The 13,095-nt window shown below is 50.2% G+C and overlaps 1 protein-coding gene across 2 annotated transcripts in view; it reads right to left on the reverse strand.

Annotated features, from left to right (window-relative positions):
* LOC147461069 (uncharacterized) overlaps positions 1-13,095 on the reverse strand; it is a 145,628-nt gene that overhangs the window by 81,912 nt on the left and 50,621 nt on the right. The gene's annotated exons all lie outside the window — the stretch shown is intronic.

The following is a 13,095-nucleotide window of genomic DNA, read 5'->3' on the forward strand; positions in this document are numbered from 1 at the left end:
TCATTTCTCTCTCTCTCTCTCTCTCTCTCTCTCTCTCTCTCTCTCTCTCTCTCTCTCTCTCTCTCTCTCTCTCTCTCTCTCTCTCTCTCTCTCTCTCTCTCTCTCTCTCTCTCTCTCTCTCCTTGGTCTCTACGCTTCCGCATCGTCGACTTTGACATTTAGTGCTCCTCTATCAAGCTCACTACCAAAGAAAAACCAAAAGGCTCATCCCTGCTTGGCAAGGTCCATACAGAATGCAAGAGATTTTGCCCCAAAAAGGAGCGGTACAGTTATCAGCCCTGGAAGGTGTTCCTCTGCCCCTACTCAATGGATCTAAAATCAAGTGCTATCATTCCACAAATTGGCAATCTCTACTAGCTCCCGACTTCTTCAGATATGAACAGATCCTCAGATATTCATTTGCAGAAACCCATCTCCCTCTCAGCATCATTCTAGAGCTTGCTCTGGGTACCTCGATCTTCCTACTACTGTTGCTGGTTGCTGTGTGTTTTAGCTATAGTATGCGGTATCTCCATCACTCCTTTTGTAGTTCCTGTTGAATTTGATCGTACCAAGTTGTATTCTATTGTTCCCCTAACTCTGCTTGCTTCTCTGTTTTTCTCTCTGGCATGACTCCCTCTCAAACTCAACTCTCATTAATTATGTGCCACTCCCTTGTGATCAGTACTACTCATCCATCTCACTCTTCTCTCGAGCTCTTCTTTTTTTTCCGAGAAAAAGATCCTTCTATTAGTTAATGAAAGCTCCCCGTAGGGCTACAACCACCATTGCAAGAGAGGGCTACAACAAACATGATGGGGAGACTCTCCCAATGAAAGAACAACATATATACAATGAGGCTAAATCAAGCGATGGGAGGAGGGAAGAGCCACATAGGTGGTCGGTAGTGCCATCTGAGCACACCCTGGACAATGGTGTAGAAAGACCCAGGGCGCCAGAGTCGAAGGAAAGCCTCGTGGCGCTCTTGCATGCGGTCGGAGCTGCCCTATAGTCCCTCAAGCTGTCCTCTGAGAGTATGGATCAGCTCTAGCCAAAAGTCACGAACAGTCTCTGCTGGCGGCACAGAGCGGGCCTCAAAAATGCGGAAACAGCGCGCCCGCCAGATGAACCAAAGTGTCAGGCCACTGATGAGCTCCCAACACTCCTCTCTCTCACTGCACCACTCCTGTGGAGTAAACTCTGTAGCAGGCTGAAGTGTAGGACGCCCCCCCTATATCACTATCATCCTGTTGGTGGAAGATAGCTCAAACTGAATTGCCGGGCCCGTGAGAGTGGACCAAGCCGCTGCCCCCCAAGTGTACTGTCTAGCCGTGGAGAGAGTAGGCATCAGCCGAAGAACTCGTAGCCACACCTGCTTGGCCGAGGGACAATCCCAAAGACGATGACGCTGACTCTCCACCAACTGGTCACAAGCTGCACATGCGGCCGAGAGACCACTATGCACAAGCCAGCTTCCTATTGTTGTAGCTCTATGTGCAACCAGCCACTGAAACAAAGTGACACGCCTCGGCTGTCTAGAGTCCCACAGCCTTTGCCAAAAGGCTGCCAGGAACTCAACTGTGAGGCCCTCCTCCTACCAATGACGTGCTGTAGCGGAGCGGTCCTCTCTCTATGCTGCAAGTATATGACGTCCAAGCCGAACAGTGTACTGAAAGAAGGGGACTCCTGGGTGGTCTGCAGAAGAGAAGGAGTCCCTCCATAGCCACTCACCAGGATCCCACTGTACTCGTGCCAGTGGACAACACTCCCAAGCCCATAGCCTCCAGTGTCCAGTCTCAAGAGCTGTTGCGTCAGGGTCTATGATGCAAGTCCTCCCACAGATGCCCACAACTCGGATCCTCTGAAAACATCACTCTGCTACCTGAGGGGCCTCTACTGCAACTCGCTGTAATCGTCCCCCACCCTGAAGCTCGAAGAACAGGGCTGGGACAGTCTCTGAGCAGGCCCTGACTGAAATGAGAACCTCCAGTCGTGTGAAGGCTCCCATCCACCGGGGTGCTACTGGCTCGAGAGGCATGAGCCACTCAGTTGGAACTGACTCTGAGATGTCCTGACACATGCTTTGCACCCCTCTCATGCCCTGCAGCTCGAAACCCTGCACCTCCTCTGACAAACCTGTGAACTCTAGCCAGTCACCTAGAGAGCACGCTGGACCTGCTGCCATGGGACCCCAGGAAACATGAGGCCGACTACCAACCAAGTGGCCTCTCTGAGTGCTAACCATGGGATTCCAGACGAGGGGCTGCCGTAGACGCTCCTCCGTGCACATCGGCTGTCGCTGCTCCAAGCCACGCCGTAAGAGCTCCCAAGAACGAAGCAAACTCACAGCGAAGCGGTCCTCTAGTCTCCTGCTCAAACTAGCTCGGCGCATCTCTGTAAAGATCCATCTGGTCGAAGGTTGCCAAGGGCCTCCTGACTGAGGCACCTTGGCACGAAGCCTCTGCAAATAGAACTCCTTCCAGGGCTCCTCACCTGGAAGAAGTCCTCTGACTATGAACTTCCCTAGAAGGGCTCTGCTCTGCTGTGCTGGATCAATGATCCCAAGCCCACCATGAGAACAAGGAAGAGTGATGAGCGACCAAGCCACCTTGGCTCGGGCCATCTGAGTGTCACGTCCTGACCAAAGGAAGTTCCTGATCAGCCTCTCTACCTGGCTAATACAAGAACTCAAGAAAATCCAACAGGAAGTGATGTACCACATAGTCGCCAACAGCACCTGGTTGGCAACTACTATTCTACTAGCCAGCGAAAGTCGTGCTGAGCTCCAATGTAACAGCTTTCTCTTGATGGACAGGAGAAGAGGAGCAATCTGCTACTCGGGTGACAAGTCCAAACCAGCCTGACAACCCAAGTACCGAACTGCAGTCCCTGGGGGAATCCACCTGAAACCCTCTCCTGGCATCCAATCTGGCACAAGAGCACTACCAACCGAGAAAGCCACTATCTTTCTCCAATTGATCAGTGCGCCCGATAAACAACAGAAGGTCTCCAGAGCCTGCTCACATCTGTGAAGATTGGCCTCCTGGCCATCTAAGTACAAGGTTGAGTCATCGGCAAACTTAGCGTCCAGTAGCTCCTCTCCCCGAATAGGGAGTGCTAAGCCCCGAAGATCAACCTGCTGTGACACCAAAAATCTGCTCATCGCCTCCGCATAGAACAGAAAGAGAAAGGGGGCAAGAGGACAACCCTGTCTGACCGAGCGTGTGAGCATGAAGCGCTCACCTCTCCCTCTTGCCAAAAGCACCTCACTGTGGGCCTGTCTGTACAAAGCTGACGCCCCTATGATCCAAGCATCTGAGAAGCCCATCCTGCGGAGAGTGCCCTCTAGAAAGTCCCAGTCAACTCGGTCGTATGCCTTCTCAAAATCGAGAAGAAGAATCACAAGGTCCTCACCATGGAGCTGTGCCAGGGCAGAAGCCTCCCAGAAAGTGAAGATGTTGTCAAGGATACTGCGTTCCTTGACAAAACCTGTCTGAGTCCCATGTATAAGGCTCTCCAAACGTGGCTGAATCCTCAAACTCAGAGCCTTGGCAAGAATTTTGTAGGCTGAGTTGAGGATGGTGATGGGGCGCCACTGTCGAATCCCATCCAAGGAGCCACCCTCCTTGGAAATGAGGTAGATCAGGCCCTCACTCATGCTGTCAGGCATCACTCCTGTATGCAAAATGTACTGAAAAGCACTACAAAGATCTGGGCCAAGCAGGTCCCAGTACTCCAAGAAATAGCTGGGAGTCAACCCATCCTTACCTGGACAGCTACCACGAGGGAGGGCCCTAAGAGCCGTGTGCAGCTCCTCAAGCTGAAGTGGAATCTCTAGCCTCTGGCGCATCTCCTCTGTCACAAAACATGGCATCTGTGCCCAAACCTGCTCCCTGCATGCATCCTGCCGCTCTGACTGAGGCTCAGCCGATAGTAACTCACGGTAAAAGTCAGTAGTAACTACACGCATATCCTCGGGCTCACAAGCAACTGACCCATCGGGCCTCCTCAACTGAATGACCTTGGCATGCGAGTGCCGAGGTCCCACTGTCTCAAAAAAAGCACCAGTCACTCTGTCACTCACCTGAGTCCACTGAGATGCCTGTCGGTGAAAGGCAAACTCATAATGCCTCTCCTCTGTGCTAGCAAGCTCCTGTCGAGCCTGCTGTAACTGCTCCTCCAACCATGGATTGTCTGGATGTTGCTCCTACATCCTCTGTAGTGAAGCAATGCCTTGTCTGAGACGCTGCTCCGCCTCTCTCCCTGTAGCCCAGCGATCTTGAGACTCCTGAAGAAAAAAGAGGCTAGGCTGAGCTAGGCCTGAGGCCACTCTGTCTGCAGGTGAACCCTAGCTATCCATGCCCTCTGTCCAGAGAGCCTCTACCCTCTCTCTGAGTGCTAAGTCCAACAAGACCCTCTCTGGGATGCGAAGCATCGTGCTCCCAATCCTCTACCTGTCTACCACCGTGAGGATCACTGGTGCATGGTCCGAGAAGGAAGTCCTTGCCAAGATGCCCACTGAACCCCCCAAGTCACTGAAGTGGTCACTAGTGTAGAAGCGATCTATCCGCGATAGATTCACTCCTCCCACTCTGCGGTCTGATCTAGAGAAGGCAAGACTGTCTGAGGACCTCACAAAACCAAAGTGCTGCCATGTATCCGAGACCCTCAAAGTCATACAAAACCTCTCCCAAGCTGCCAACTTGACTCCATGCACAGTAGCATGGCTGCCACCAATCCTGTCAAAAGGGTCCTCCAACATGTTGAAGTCCCCTCCTATACACCAATGATCGGCCTGCGGCAAAGACTCAACAATCTGTGACCAAAACTCTGCACGAGCACTCGCCACATTGGATGCATAGATGTTCCGGAAGCCCACAAGGCCACCATGAACCTGCATAGTAATCCACTGAGCCCTGCCTGGCACAATAATCCCTCTGCCCACAATGGCCTGCCGCAATGAGTCCGCAATAGTCATACATACCCCACCCTGGATGCCTCCAGATCCAAAAGCAACTGACCAAAAGGTATCATAACGTCCACGAAAATCTGACCACATCGCCGAATGCGGCTCTCACACAGATAGTGCTCCTGAAGCATAAGGAGATCAATCTCTCCTCCCACAAGGCAACGCTGAAGCTCCTGACGCAATCGGCCCCGTTGTCACTGAAACTGGGGCCCACCTAGTCCCTACACGTTCCATGAGACAATCCTCATGGGGAGCGAGAGAGAACAGATGCTGCCGCAGCAGCAAGACGGGCTATCTTCGAGGCAGGCTTGGATGGGGATTAATCCGCATCCGAGCGTCCTCTAGATAGGCGTGACTGCAGTGAATGCCTAGCCCAAGCCCAAGCAGAGCGATCCGTGCGTAACGCAACCTCCTCTGTCCAGGAGTCCTCATGAATGTATACATAGCAAGGCAAACACTGCGTATCAGCAAAGAAGTACACCACAATGTGCCTACATCCTGCTGAGTCTGGGGGTGTCACCGCAAACTTGACCAATGGCCACAAAGTCTGCAGCATATCTGTAACTCCAAGTTCTCCCATGTGGTGAGAGAACTCTAAGACCTGTGTATCAACCATCCCACCACTGAGTCGAGGGACCACTCTGTCTCGGCCCTACCACAGAGGGGGAAGGAGAAACCAACTGCTAAGTCCAAGGCCTCTGTCCCCCTAGCGGCGAGGAACAAAACATGGACCCTGAAGCAGGCTGCCTTATTGTCTGTTGCGGAATCGCCGAGAAAACGAGTGAACCCGTAGTCGAAGAAGTCCCAACGGCATCGGATGTCAATGCTCGTCAGCCCACGAGGGATAGCTACAAGGGAGGATGTCTGAATCTGCAGAGGGGGCCACAAGAAGGGCTGACCCTCTCTCGCTAGGCGACTCGCGGCAAAGGCGCTGCCAAGAGATCTCCTAGCCGCCGGAGAGGGACCAGTCTCCTGAGCCGACTGAGAAACTGGAGTAGGAGGGGGGGGGAGAAGGAGCTGGGGAGAGTGGAGAAGAGGGGCGGGATGGGGCGATAGAGGTAGAGGGGCGAGGTGGAGAGGCGACGGGAGCAGAAGGCGGGGAGGATGAGGGAGAGGGGGGGAACTCTGGGGGGGGGGGGGAGGGGCTGTCGAGGGAGAAGCGGAGGTGGGGCCTGGCGCAGGGATCTCCTCCTGCTCAAGAGGACCAAAACGGTTCCCCGTGGGAACCCACTGTTGCTGAGTAGGCACCTGAGGGCCACTCTGAGTGCCAGGCTGACGCTGTGGCCCCTGGTGTCGGCGACCACGAGCCTGCTGCCACCCCTCCTCCGCTGGAGCCCCAGACTCGGAGGGTGGCTCTGCATCTGTACGTTGTGCCGCTGGCTGTGGCTGCGGGCCAGCCCTGGCAGGCTGGGGCTGAGGCTGTGGTGCAAATCGCGGCATCCTCCGTGGACACGCCTTCGCTAGATGGCCCATCCGTCGACAAATGAAGCAGTGGTTCGGGAGGCCCGAGTACTCCACACTCTATCGAAACCAACCCCCACTCACCCAAGGTAAAAGGATAACCTTCGGGAGCGTGTGGGTATCTCTGACCAAAACTCGAACTGAGGGAATGCCAGCCGCCTTGGCAGTTACTGATGCTGCCGTACGAGGTGTCTCGAGGACAATCCCAATGGCGGAACCGATCCTGGAGAGAAGTGGTAGGTACTCCCTCCATAAACCCAGAAAGCAGACTGGGATGGGGATGTCTGCCTCCTCCACTAGAACATCCGAAGCTGGGTCAAAACCATGTTGCCACTGTCGAAAGTGGGCACGTGATGCTCGGATGGCCAGTGGACTCATAGCTATGACCTTCGACGCCATCTCGGAGGACTCAAACTCGATTTGATAGTAACCCCGTCCGAGAATCTGGACATCCAAGATCTTTCCCACCTCTGCGAGAAGGCGGGCCTGGAGAAGGTCTCGCAGCTCTCCTCTGCTAGGTCGGGTGCCGGGAATCTAGCAGATGACCGAGGTCGCCTGCAATCGCTCTACCTGTGCGGCAAGGCTCGCTTGCTCTGTAAGCGAGAGAGAAAGTCGAATGGTGGGCTCAGCGGGGTCGGGCGAGCGGACTTCTGGCGAGTCGCTTTGTGGCGAAGCTAGAGCCTCTATCTGTGTCTACTGCTGTGGCGTAAGAAGGGGACGACGGGAGGGTGCTGCAATTGGGCGCGCCAAACACTGCTGCAAGGAATTGAAACAAATGCCGAAAGTGCCGAACTGCAGGGAGTTTCCGAGGAGAAGGAACCAAACGGGCGGGCGAACGGGCCGAGGCGGGGGGGGGAAGGGAAATAGCGGGCTGGGGCAAGCGGGCAGGCAGCGAAACAAGCACAGGGGATAGGCCAGCAGGCGGCGGCAGCTAGGGCTGAGGGCGGGCGGACGGGCTGGGTCAGGGGCAGCGGGCAGGGGGGAGGGGGGAGGCAGCCAGCGGCAGGGCAAGGCAGCGCTGGGGAGGGGGGGGGGGGGGTGACTGCGATGGCGCAACGGGGATTTCACAGCAGCAGCAAGCGTTCTTGCAGCCCTTAAGGCCACTCCTCTCGAGCTATTCTTTGTTTAAGCATTCCCGGAATTAGCAATCCTCACATGTTATGAAACCGGCCCGTGGGACGGTAGGCTTTGCCTTTCACACGAAATTCTTTACTTTACTATAGACACACACAGAGAGAACTTTGCAAAGGTAACCTGCGACGGGAACTAACACTTAAAGCACACACGGCTCGGAGGATAGAATGCTCCGAGCAGACGCTGACAACCTGTAGGCCCTAAAATTGGTGCCCCTTTCGGTGTTTCTATTTACTTTAAGAGGGTAAATTACAAGAAGAGTCCTAGATATTCTTTACCTGTATCCAGCTAGATACCACCTGTTCTGGAAAAATTTCGATAGCATAACAGCCTCAAAACTTGCCCGAAACCAATTCCCCTGCTGGAACTCACTCCCACTGACATAAACCCTCTGTTTTCTGCATAAAAACAGTGAATTCAGCATGCTGTATTTACTGGTTTTTGCTCTGTTTTCAGCCCTGAACTATCCTCTAGCAATGGGGCGCTGTTCCCAATGGTTCTGGCATCCGTATGGCTGAAAAACAGTCCAATTTCAGCGCATAACCAGCGCTGAAAACGCACCTGTACGGTGAGGCTATCACCTTCACCGGTGCCTGCTTTTGGAGAAGCAGTTAGCTACTCCCTTTCCTGCTCAGAGAGGCTCTTGCCTCAGCAAAAACGCATATGCCCACACAACTATACATGAGTCAAATGAAGAGCCCCCTTCTGGGGCATCACATTACTGAACGTAGGGGAGAGAGAGAGCAGTGTAAGGTGTGCAGGATATGAATTCTTGCACTACACTGTACATGAGAGGTAAAGCTTGCAGTCAATAGCTCTTAACATGTGACCATCTTGCAAATGAAGCCTTCCCAGCTAGAAATCAAGCGCCCTCTTCTTTTGCATGAGGAAAGTGCACCAAAAAGTGCCACTTGACACATTTACAAGCAATTTCCCGCTTAAAAATCTCCCGACTGGTTGCCCAGTTGACTTTGCAACAGAGTTCTAAAATGTTCCCCTTGTCATTCTGGAGGTAATGACGCGAACAGATTTTATGGTCCAAAATAGCAGTTCTCTAAATTTTAGGAGGTGCTTCCGTTGGACTCCCAGTGGTCATCTAACCATCTATCCCCACTGGGACCGCATCCAAAAATGCAATATGGCCCAGCTGTCGGGTACCTTTGGTGGCCCCACCTTGGCATTGTGCCTTTATTGAGTTCACTTCCTAGTATCCACCAACTTGCTAAGTGCGACGGGGGGACCTACATGATCTTGAATTGAGCCTAGACATCCTCTTACTATACGAGTTCCAGTGCCGACCAACTTCCCGTCTGCGGGTTTCACATTGGCCATACAATGTCCGACCATTTGCAACTTCGAAAAGAGGGTCTCAAAAATTAAACAAAAATCATTGGAAAGAAACCAACAAATAAGGTTAGCAATTACCACGTCCTCGAGACATAGTTAACAGTTGCCATGTCCTCGTGACATACCCTCCTCTTGAAATCGCAAACGTCCTCGATTGCATATCATAAATACATGCCACTGATGATCTTGTGTTGTTAGCGCTCTTTTAACATTGCATGTATCCGCAAGAATGGTCGCAACACATAGATACAAATGACTTAATGAGACCTTCATACTTTTGTCATTTTCATCTATTACACTGAATTCATATGTACATATGATGTACTAGCTCTATCATTACCCCTCCTTTGCACACGTTGGGTTGGGGCATACGTAGGCTTTAACCCAAAGGCTTCAAGTTAAAGCTGCAGTACATTTGGTGACTCTGACAGTTAATACTCTTCCATCCACTTTGCATCTATAGGTGGATAGTTCTTGAACTTCACCAAATAGCATCTTGCAACTCGTCCTTCAACTTTTCTGTCCTTATGTGCCAAAACTTGCTCAGGTACTAGGATCTCATCAAGTTCCTCAACTTCTGGCTGATCCTCATCTGACATATCTTCTGGCACATCACCCACAAAGGGTCTTGAAAGACTCACATGAAACGCATTATGAATCTTCCACGGATCAGGCAATTTCAGCTTGTAATCTACATCGTTGATCTTATCAAGCACTTGAAAAGGCCCATAGTAACGCATATTGAGCTTAGGAACGAGCCGTTCCTTGCCCTTCATTTTTTTTAACCTTGCCTTCTCAAACCTTAAGAGAACCCCAATCACCAGGTGACAACAGCAATTCACGACGGTGACGATCAACAGCCTTTTTCTGCTTTGCCTGAGTCTTCTTCAAGGCAACTTTAATTTTCTTGTACACTTCATCCATGTTCTCAACATATCGATCTGCCTCAAAGATCCTGTCCTTTGTATGCAAAATGGGAGGAACCTTTTTGCCGCCTTCAACAATCTCAAAAGGTGCCTTGCCCGTCGACAAATGCACCGTATTGTTTACGCATACTCAAGCATAGGCAAATACTGTTCCCACTTGCCCTTATTATCTGACACATAGCATTTCAGCAGATCCAAGACAGTAGAATTAGCCTCTTCTGACTGTCCATCAGTTTGTGGATGAAACGAAGACGAGATCTTGAGCGTAGTGCCCATGTTCTCAAACAATCCTCTCCATAACAAACTTATCATGCAAGGATCATGATCACTGACAATCGATTGTGGCATACCATGGTACTTAAAACACATTGTACATGAACAAGCGTGCCATCTGATCAGATTTTATCTTCTTCCTGACAGGGAAAAAATGGGCTTGCTTGCTGAACCTGCAGATAATGGTCCATATACGATCATTCCTTGTTGGCGTTCTTGGAAGATCAAAGATAAAATCCATAGCAATGCTTTCCCATGGCTTATCCAGAATCGGCAGTGGTTGTAACAACCCTGGTGCCTTTTGCCTGTCAAACTTGACCTTTGGCAAATCATACATGCTTGCACAAAGGCATCCACATCTCTCCTAAAGGTAGGCCAATAGAAGAATGTCTCTACCGCTTTAACTGTCGCATCAATACCACGATGCCCTGCATATAGTGCGACATGACTTTCTACCATGACCTTATGTCGCTATGGCCTGATGAGACAAAGTCTGCCATGCATCATCATAAAATCATCTCTGAGGAGGTAGTGCTCATGATGTTGCCCCTCTTGCAACTGTTTAAAAATCCTTGCGAAGTCTTCATCTGTGGCATATTGTTCCTTCATGTCATCAAGCTCATGATGATAAGGAATTGACATAGCTGAAATTTGAGGCTTTCTTGATAACGCATCAGCCACAACATTCTTCTTGCCTTCCACATGCATAATTTGGAAGTGGAACATAGAAAGAATGTTTGCCCATCGCATATGCTTTTCGGATAGCTTTGAATGTGTCAAGAAGTATCGCAAGATCTGGTGGTCTGTTGGACAACAAAATCAGCACCTAAGAGGTAGTGCTTCCAACTAGAAAGCGCATCAATCACGGCCAAGAGCTGTTTCTCATAGACTTGCATAGTCTTTTTTGGCCCTTGCAAAATTCAACTTTCATAAGCTACTACCCGTCCATCTTGCATTAGCACTGCTCCGATGCTATTGCCACACGCGTCACACTGAACCACAAATGACTTCCTAAGATCTGGCAAAACAATTACCGGATCTGAAGTCAACTTTTGCTTTAAGAGACTAAAAGCTGAAATCTCTTTTTGGGTCCATCTGAAAGTGACCTCTTTCTTTTGCAAAGCATGAAGAGGTGATGCTATCTCTGCAAAATTCCTGATAAACCTTCTATAGAATGAGCACAATCCCAAGAAGCTTCGGACATCATGCACAGTCTTCAAGTCTGGCCATGTCTTAATAGCTTCGACCTTTGCGGGATCCATTCTGACACCATCCTTTGACACTATGTGGACAAGAAAGTGGATCTCTTCCAAGAAAAATTCACTTTTCTTAGGATTGACAAGTAACCGTGACTGCGCAGCTCTTCGAACACAATGGTCAAGTGACGCCTATGCTCCTCTTCATACTTCGAATAGACTAACATGTCATCGAAGAATGTCCCAACAAATTGTTGATGCGAGCGGAAAATCCGGTCCATTATCCTGTTGAACGTGGCAGGGGCACTCTTTAGACAAAACGGCATCACTAAGAACTCATAAAGAACAAATGTCGTTCTGAACGCAGTCTTGTGCACATCCTCTGGCCTTATACGAATCTGATGGTACCCACTCTTAAGGTCCATCCTGCTGAAAATTGCAGCACCCTCTAAACGATCAAGAATATCATCAATCCTTGGAATATGAAACCTATTCTTGATGGTATTCTTATTCAACACAAGGTAATCAATACACATGCGCCATGAGCCATCCTTTTTCTGTACTAGGAGCATTGGGGATCAAAAGGGTGAAAAACTAGGCTGGATCAACCCCTTCTCTAATAACTCCTCAACCTGGCCCATAATCTCTTTCTGCTGCGCTGCACTAATCCTCTAGGGAGGTCTATTTGGTGGGCTATACCGTGGCACCAAATCTATCCGATGGTCCTCAGGTCTCTATGGCGGCAATTGCGACGGTAATGAATCAGAAAAACAATCACTAAACTCTCGCAAAAATGCTGACCTTTCTTTATCTAACACAGATAAATTTGACTGACAATTATCTGAGACATCATGTGCAAAAATCAAGTACACAGAAAGATGATTCTTTATTACGAAAGTGATAGCCGAAGCAGATACAATAGGGACAGACTTCCCTTTGAGCTTTATATGCAAAACATAAGTTTTGTCCCTATGTTGAAGGGTGATCGTCTTGCCGAAGGGATCCAGCACGCCAAGTACTTTGAACATCCACGAAATTCCAAGTAGTGCATCCCACCCTTCCAATGGCATGATATAAAATTCTTCTATGTCTACATATGACTGAATATGTAGACGCAACTTTCCAATAATGGGAGTAACGCACTCTGAGTGGCAACGACATGCCAACCCTACCTCTGTCGTCGTGTACCCCATCTCTTTAGCTCTGATGCCCAGCTTCATAGCTAGCTCTGGTGAGATAAAGTTTGCTTTGGCACCTGGATCAAAGAAGATGAGTGCCGTCTGATCTCTAACTTTACCCCATGCTCTGCATAACTTGCTGGCATCTGTACTGGGCCTGGCCTGTCACCCACCATATCTGACACCAAACCTGCCGTGGGTTTAGGCTTCTTGCCTTTCTGGTCCTCTTTATCATTTGAGTCAGCTGGTCTTTTCCTTTGAGGACAATTTGTAGCAAAGTGACCAAGTTGCTTGCATATAAATCATTTAAATTCAGCCATTAGGACCTTCTTTTCCTCGAGCGACTTATGCACAAAAGGCTTCCTTTTTTGTTTCTTTGCCTGTGCTCCAAAAGTCCTAGCTGAGTCCTTATCCTTGTTGGCCTTTTTGACCCCTGTGACGTTGCAGGAGCCGTTTTCACAAAGGACTTCTTCGTTATATTTTTCTTCTGCTACCTTCCTTTTTCGTTGCTCGGAAACCCACTGTCCTCTCCTTTCAACAAGGCAAGACCAGTGTTAGCAACTTCCATGAACTGGGTGATGGTAGCCACTCTGTTCTTGGTACAGTAGTCCCGAAGCCCTTTAGGCAGCCCA

The sequence above is a fragment of the Adiantum capillus-veneris genome, chromosome 3 (genome assembly GCF_014529385.1).
Source record: "Adiantum capillus-veneris isolate H3 chromosome 3, ASM1452938v2, whole genome shotgun sequence".
NCBI lineage: Eukaryota > Viridiplantae > Streptophyta > Polypodiopsida > Polypodiales > Pteridaceae > Adiantum > Adiantum capillus-veneris.